Source organism: Elephantulus edwardii, unplaced genomic scaffold (genome assembly GCF_000299155.1).
Source record: "Elephantulus edwardii isolate Elephantulus edwardi_28Jun2011 unplaced genomic scaffold, EleEdw1.0 scaffold00010, whole genome shotgun sequence".
NCBI classification, from domain to species: domain Eukaryota; kingdom Metazoa; phylum Chordata; class Mammalia; order Macroscelidea; family Macroscelididae; genus Elephantulus; species Elephantulus edwardii.
In genome coordinates, this window is record NW_006399760.1 from 15,887,555 (window position 1) to 15,896,008 (window position 8,454).

Genomic DNA, 8,454 nt, shown 5'->3' on the forward strand with positions numbered 1-8,454 from the left:
AATAGAATAATAACATGCAAAAGTGTGTTTATCATTTATAGTTAAGTGCTCATATGGTGGTGAAAATTTAACAAGTAGAGGTAAATAGAAAAACACTTGGTATATCCACTACCTTTATGAACCAGGTGCATGTGACCTAGAACAAATGACCAATAAATTATAAATTATAGTTGAGTAATATGTTTGATTAACTGATGGATAATAAGCCAGGAAAAAGTATGGTATGTACTATATAATGCACTTTTTAAAACCTCAAAATTTATTTATACTTGAAAATGTAAACACAAAATCTTTTTTCTTGAATTTGATGTTTCCCAAGTCTTTTGTTTAAATGGAGCAGCAGCAGGCAGATTAACTCAGGGGCCAGGACAAATGATTTCATCAAGAACATCACCCAGAAGGAGCTGGATTCACTCCTGTGTTTGCTACATCGTCCCACTATAAGCAATCTGAGTTTATTGTTGGGGCCTATATAGAAACAGTCTTAATTTTCCTCATCACTAGAAATCCATCAATGATTTTTACTGACCACATGCTTCCCATTCAGCCAATTACACTTAGAACAGGAGATGAAGAAATGCAGTCATTTGTATTGGGACCACTGTTTGCCATGAAAAGCAGGTCTGGAGCTGAATGTCTAAGTTTAAAATTTTCACATGCAAATGGCCCTTGTTAAATACTGGCAACTCTGGTACTATCTCTATTAACAAAATCTCTACCGTGGATGATGAAATCCTTTATGATTGCATGGAAGGTGTTCTCTTTGTATCCTATCAACTCTATCTTTTATTGATTCCCCTGTGTAGAATTGCCTCAAGTTTTTGGCCATTTAAGGCATAGCAACTGCAAATCCTTGATCTTCATGAGGTCAATGTCCTAGCCTCCAATGCTGGCGTCAAAGAACTATAATACACTTTTAAAGTCCTTCTAGAGCACCCCCACACACATCTCCATTACAGTTTTTAGAGTCACTCATTCTTAAAAGTGTTTAGGAAATAGAAATAATGTCATTGAGACCCAGAACTATTAAGTGAAATGGATGGTAAGCAAACGCCTCCTATTTAAACCCCAATGTATTTTCATTGACACCAGGGGATTTGAATTATCTCCTCAGAATTACTGAGAAGCTCCAAAACCAAAACAGCTTAACCAGATTGTTTTTTGCTGATGAGAAGGAAATTTCATCCAAGTAGTTGTTCCCCAGCATATTTCAGGATGCTCATCTTGACTTACCAGCATTCAAATATATTCAGAAATAAACAATAATATGAGTTCAGAATTTAAATAAGGACTAAAAAGAGCAGGTTGATTGTCTTGTATCACTATAAGTGACAGTGTGAAGTGGTCCTATGAGTATTCTGGAAGAAATTCAGGCTAGATGTAAGGTATTTGCATGACCATTGACATAATTTTGGCAAATGATTGCAAACTGTAAGTATTTAATGTAAAAGAATTTGATGGAGGCTTAAATTTGAAAATGGAGGGTATAAAGCAGACTGAACTCTGTGGGATCAACTGTGATATTAAGGATTTATTATTTAAAATTACTTTCCTAACAATTTACTTTGACTTTTCATGTTGATGGGCAGGAATATGCAAATAGGGTGTGTTATTCTGTCCACAAGGTGATAAACTATTTGTGAATCTGATTAAATTGAGGAGATACAGCAGCAGAACTTGAAAACGTCACTACTGGCAAAGAAGCAGCAGAGAGTGCAGTGTGTATCTTTCAGGGCCAGAGATTCTTGAACCAGTCAGAGCTACAGGAGAGCAGCAGGAGCTGTCACGGAGAACCAGAGACCTGACATGAGACACAGCTGACTTTAGGACTTCTACCTCATGGACTCAGAGCTAGGAGCCTTTGGCCAAGTTTGTTGAAGGATTCTGAGAGGACAGCCATGATTAGCAGGAGTAAGAGTTTTGTAGGGAGCTCTGGTGACCTAGTGGTAAGAAGGTGTGTAAAAGGTACATAGTTCTAATCCACCAGCAGTTCCACTGGAGAAGGATGGACGCTCTCCTCCTGTGCAATTTACTGACTGCTGGAGGGTCATCTAAGGGTAATTTCAAACTTGACAGCATATAACAACAACAATTGACGGCCTAAAGAAAGAAGCTGCACTGCAGTCTTGAAGGTGGTTAGAACCCACAAGCTGCTCCACAGTGAAGGGTGGAGAATCTCTTCTCATGCAATTTATTGCCTTTGAACACCCACTGGAGTGTCAGCTATGAGGGTTTGTGTCGTGGATGTTGTTGGTATGGACAATTCCCCCTTGTGGAGTTAGTAGAGGTCAGACATAGACATACTCATACCTCCCACGCTCTTTTACATCAGTCAAGCTTTGAACGTCAATATGATTTTGTTGCTTTATTTCACCATTTTAATCAAAGTAACTATAATTTTACTATGATAAATAATTATGGAACAAAAGGTAAAATTTAAATGACAAGTAAATATGTAAACATGCATTCTCATGGAAGTGATCTTTTAAGAAATACAATTGTCTGTAGAAATAGTGAGTTCATGAATTATTGTCATACTTGCCGCTAAGTCAACTATGACTTATAGCCATGTTGTAGGCAACAGATCTGAACCATGCCCTGCCCTGTACTTTCCTCACCTCTGTCCTACTCAAGCCTATTGTGGTAATCACTGTGTGAATCCACCTCACTGAAGATCTTTCTTGCTTCTGTTGACCCTTTAACTTTCTTTGTTTATTATCTCACTCCGTGGACTGTTTTCTCCTGAAAATATGTCCAAAGTTTTACCATCTTTGCTTCTAAGGAACACTCTGGTTGTACCTTTCCCAAGATATATTTGTTTGTTCTTTTGGTATCTGTGGGACTTACACAATTCAAAAGCATCGATCTTTATTCATTGTCCAATTTTCAGAAGTATAGGAAGCAATTTTAAAGATAATGACCTAGGTCAGGTGTGCCCTAATTTTGGAAATTATATGCTTGCTCTTTAGCATTTAAAGAGTTCCTTGACAATGGATTTCCCCAATACAACATATATTTTACTTTCTTGACAAATAGAACCGTTGGCTGGAAGGGCTCTGGTGGCCTAATAGGAAGGAATTGTGCTGCCGATTCAAAGGTATGTGGTTCAAATTCACCAGCTGTTATGCACGAGAAAGATGGACAATCTTCTCCTATGTGTTTTATTGCCTATGAAAATCTCTTGGAGGATCAGTTATGGATTGGTTCCCACTCAATGGTAAACAACAACAATAACACTATGGATGTTGATTGTGGATCCAAGTAAAATGAAATAATTGACAACTTCAATTTTTCTCTATCAATTGCTTATTGGTCCAGTTGTGAAGATCATTTCTTTTTGATGTTGACAAGCCTATATTGAATGCTATAGTGTTTTCTTTTTAATCTATAGTAAATATTTCAAGTCTTTTTTTCTGCAAGGTTGTGTCATCTGCATAATGTAAGTTGTTGAGTTTTCCTCCAATCCTAATGCTACATTTGTCTTCATAAGAACCAACTTCTCATATGATATGCTCAGCATACTGATTGTTTAGGTATGGATAAAGGATACAACCCTGTTGCACACCTTTCCTGATTTTAAACCATACAGTACTTATGTATCTTTTTTTTTTTAACAACAGCTTCTTACTTAGTCTAGGTATAGGTTTTCCATGAGTACAATTAAGTGTCCTGGGATTCCCATTCTTTTAAATATTAGCGATAATTCGTTATGATTCACACAGTAAAATGTCTTTGCATAGTCATTAAAACATAAGTAAACATCCTTGCCAAGACCCAATTGACATCAGCAATTATATCTCATATGCCAAGGCCTTGTCTAAATCCAGATTAAATTTCTAGCAGTTCCCTGTGAGGTACTACTCCACAATTTTTGAATAATCTTAAGCAAGATTTTACTTGCATCAGTAATGTTGTTGTTGTATGTTGTTGAGTCAGTTGGGACTCAAGTCATTCCTATGAAAAGCAGATCTGAACCTAGCGCTATTCTGTGACATCTTTCTACATTTTGTTAGACCAATTTTTGTGGGATTAGGAACGATATATGTTGGCAGACTGGTGAACATGTTCAGGGTTGCACCTATTGCCTAAATCAGTTTGCCTTCAATCAGTTCTTGAGGTCTTATTTTTTCTTTTTTGCCAACATCTTCAGTACAATTTGTTCTTCTTTCTTCATTTCTATTGGTTCTTGATCATATGCTACTTCGCAAAATGTCTCAGAGCCCACCAATTCTTTTGGTTACAATCACTGTGAAATGCCTTCCATCTTCTTTAGATGTTCCTGGAATCATTTAAGATTTTGCCCATTGAATCCTTTAGCATTGCATCTTAAAAGTTGAATATGTTTTTCAGGTGTTTTCAGCTTGACAAATGCTGAGTATATATATTCTCCTTTTAATTTTATAACTAGAACTTCCTGCACATTTTATTATACTTTACTTTGTCTTCTAGCGCTGTTCTTTGAAATCTTCTGTTTAGCTCTTACCTCAGCATTCCTTCCCATGGTTTTGGCTTCTTTGCATTCCAAAGCAAGTTTCAGAGTCTTCTGAAAATCATTTTGGTTTTTTCTTTCTTCCTTTTCTTCATAATATTCATTTGCTTTCTTCATGGATAATGTCCTTGACGTCATTCCACAACCTTCCAGGTCTTTGATTATTAGTGTTCAGTGCATTAAATCCATTCTTAAGATGTGTTTAAATTCAGGTAGGATACATGCAAGGTTATGTCTTGGTTTTTATGGACTTGTTTTCATTTCCATCAACTTGAATTTGAATTTTCACAGGAGTGGTTTATGATCTGTTACACAATCAGCCCCTGGTATGGTTTTGACTGCTAATATTGTGCTTCTCCAAGGTCCCTTTCCATAGATGTAGTCATTCAAATTCCTATCATTGTTAACAGTTTTATTTTTTTAAAGTTGTTGTCCCTGTTGTTACGTGCTGTGAAATTGCATATGACTCATAAAGACCCTATGACCAATACATCTGAACCGTTTCTTATTCTGTGCCAACCTCACAATCTCAGACACACTCAATGCCATTGCTGTAGTCACTGTGTCAATCTAGTAACATAGTAAATGATTAAAAATACCATGGTCTGAATCAAGTGCACCTTAGTCCTCAAACTAACATATTGATTCTCAGTAATTTGGAGAGGTCCTATTGATTTTCCCAGTGTAATACATCTTCTGATCTCCTGACTACTAAGTGTATTGTGTGAAATCATTGACAGTTTCAACCTTTTATCCATCTATTATGATATCACCTACTGGTCTAGTAATGAGAATTCTTGTTTTTTGACATTGAGTTGCAAACCCTATTGAAGTTGGCAGTGTTTGATCTTCTGTAGCAAGTGTTTCAAGTCCTCCTCACTTTAAGCAAAAACACGTTGTGTCATCTGCATACCAAAGGTTATTGTTAAGTCTTCTTCCAATTCTGATGTCACATTCTTCTTCTTCATAGAATCATATATCTATATATCATATCAATTAATTATAGGCTTATATGATTCCAAATCCTTTGTTATTTTAAATTAAGTATTGTTTCCTAACAATACTATAATCATTCAAAATCTGAGCATTGTAACATTATAAATTTTGTGTACCATTGAGTTGGAAATAAACCGTATCTGACCCTCCAGTGGGTTTTCAGAGGCTGTTATTCTCACAAGAGGCAATTGCCCATTCTTCTCCTGCAAGAGCAGCCAGTAGGTTAGAACTGTGTGCCTTTGGGATTGCAAAACATTTTCTTACCGCTAGGCAAGAAGATTCTTCATTAATTTCCACATTCTTTTGGGTTATCATTTTTGGGGAATAAGAACAAATATGGATCTCTTCTAATCTATTGACCAGTTAACTATCTTTTTTAATTTTTTAGCAAAGACTAGTGAGCACATCGAGGACTACATTTGTTTGTTGAAATATTTAAATCAGTATCATATCAATTCCTGGGGTCTTATTTTGCCAATACCTCCAGTGTAACTTTATCTTCTTTCATCATCACCATAAATTCCGGATCATATGCTACCTCCTAAAGTGGTTCTGTGTCAGCCAGTTTTTTTCTGCTACAGTGGTTCTGTGTATACTATCCACCTTCTGTGATGCTTCCTGGATTGTTCAAGATTTTGCCCATAGCATCCTTCAGTGTTGCAACTCAAAGCATGAATTTGTTTTTCAGTTCTTTCAGCTTGAGAATTGCTGGGCAAGTTCTGTTTTCTTTTCTAATTCCAGTTCTTTGCACATTTTATCATAATAATTTGTTTTGTCTTCTTTACTGTCTTTTGAATCTTCCATTCAACTCTTTTACTTTGCCATTTTCTCCCATTTGTTTTGGCTTCTTGAAGTGCAACTCAATTGCACTTCTTCAAGTGCAATTTTCAGAGTTTCTTCTGACATCCACTTTGGTCTTTACTTTTTCACCTGTCTTTTCCTTAGGGATAAGTTTTAAGATATTGGTAAAATCTTTGGTTTTTCCCTGATTGGCTACTGAACAAAAAATTTTTAAGAAAAAATTATTCGGAATAGCGCCTATAATTGAACATCAAAGTCATCATATTTCTAGATAGCTGTGAAATTGCAAGACACTACACTGGTTTCTCCCAGACTCCTACAGTATAAACCATAAATATTAAGGATTGTTATTGTTGTTATCCGCCATCAAGTCAGAACCAACTCATAGCTGACCTTACAGCAAATTTTCAAAGGTAGTAAATGATATGGAAGATGATTTCCCATATTACTTCTGTGGAGAACTTGGTGGATTCTAACCACATACAACACAGCTCTTCATTAATTCTCTTAAATGCAAGTGTACCAAGACCAAAATCCATAGACTTCCATAGACTTTGTTCCAACTGATAATGACTCTCCATCTCCTTTCTGAGGAGATTATATTGTTATTGTTGTTGTTGTTGTTGTTGTTGTGTGCTTTCAAGTCGCTTGCAACTCATAGTGACCATATGTACAACAGCTCTGAACTCTGCTCTATCTTGAGCCACCTCATTGTCTCTGACACACCCACATCCATGACCCCATCACTGAGTCAGTTCATCTCCTCCAGGGTCTTTCTCTTTTTCTCTGTCCCTCCATACTTCTAAACATGATGCTCCTCCCCAAAGTCCCTCTTTGCAAAATTCTCAAAGTATGTCACACAAAGCATCAAAAGCCTTACCTGATTTCACCCTCTCCAGGATGTACCTATTTATTCCCTTAGCAGTCCATGGTATATTCAACACTCTTCTCCAGCAACACAGCTCAAAGGCATGAATTCTTCTATCCTACTTAGTCATTGTTCAGCTCTCTGATGCATAGTAAGCAATTGCAATGACTATGGTTTGGATCAGGAGTACCTTAGTCTCTAGACTGATATCATTGCTCTTCAGTATTCTGGAGATGTCCTTGACTGCAGATTTTCCCAATGCAATTTGTCTTTTGTTTTTCTGGTTTCTGGTACCAAGAGATTGTGGATCCATGCAAGCTAAAGCTTCACCATCTCTTCAACATCTATCATGAAATTGCCAGTTGCCCCATTGGTAAGAACCTTTGTTTTCTTGATGTTGAGCTTCAATACATATTGAAGGCTGCAGTCCTTGATCTTCTGCAGCATATATTTCAAGTCCTTCTCAATTTCAGCAAGCAAGATTATGTCAGCTGCATAATGCAAGTTGTTGATGAATCTTCCTCCAATCTTGATGAGTCTGACTTTATGGGAGGAAATAATCCATTTTCCTCCTACAGGCCCACTAATGGTTTAAAGTCATCAACCTTTTGATTAGTAGCCTAACAAGCAATACACTATGCCATCACAATTTCTTAAACACATGAATGAGAATTAGGTAATTCTCCACATACTAAGTGTTTTGGAATGGCAGCATGGATTGAATACTGAAAATGTCTAACAAAATCTTTTCCTAACAATGAAGACAGATATTTTTTTTTTCCTTTCATTCTTTTAGTTTGGGATTGAAACTATTTGACTTAAACAGGTCATCATAAGGACATTTTCTCCTTTCAGTATTTATGATCCTGACTGTGATATTTTAATGAGCAATAACAGGTCTAATCACTTTTTATTCAGTCTTTTATTTAGTAAGTACTTATTAACCATCTTCAGAAACCCCCTTAGCTGCTAGGGCCATATAGGCAAGAATGATTTTGTGTTTGTCTTAAATAACATTAAATAAATTGAATGATCTTCAGAACTGACTCACCAATATATTTTCTGAGGTTGTAAATCATACAGAAGGAAACTATGCATATTTCTTCCACAGAGCTATCTGTAGGTTCAAACCACCAGAAAGGTGTGGCCTTTGTGTCAGCAATTCAGTCCCCTATAGACTGCCACCAGAGTGCACTTGCAGAAAATAAAAGAGGCACTAAAGTGGTTATATGGTGAGGAGTTGCACTACCTATCAAAAGCATGAGGTTCAAATCCACCAGCTGCTCTGTGGGAACAGATG

General features: G+C 36.6%; 1 pseudogene; it reads right to left on the reverse strand.

The window, feature by feature from the left end:
* Nucleotides 1-259: 259 nt before the first annotated feature.
* On the reverse strand, nt 260-5,800 carry LOC102845083 (annotated as a pseudogene).
* Between the last annotated feature and the right edge of the window lie 2,654 nt (nt 5,801-8,454).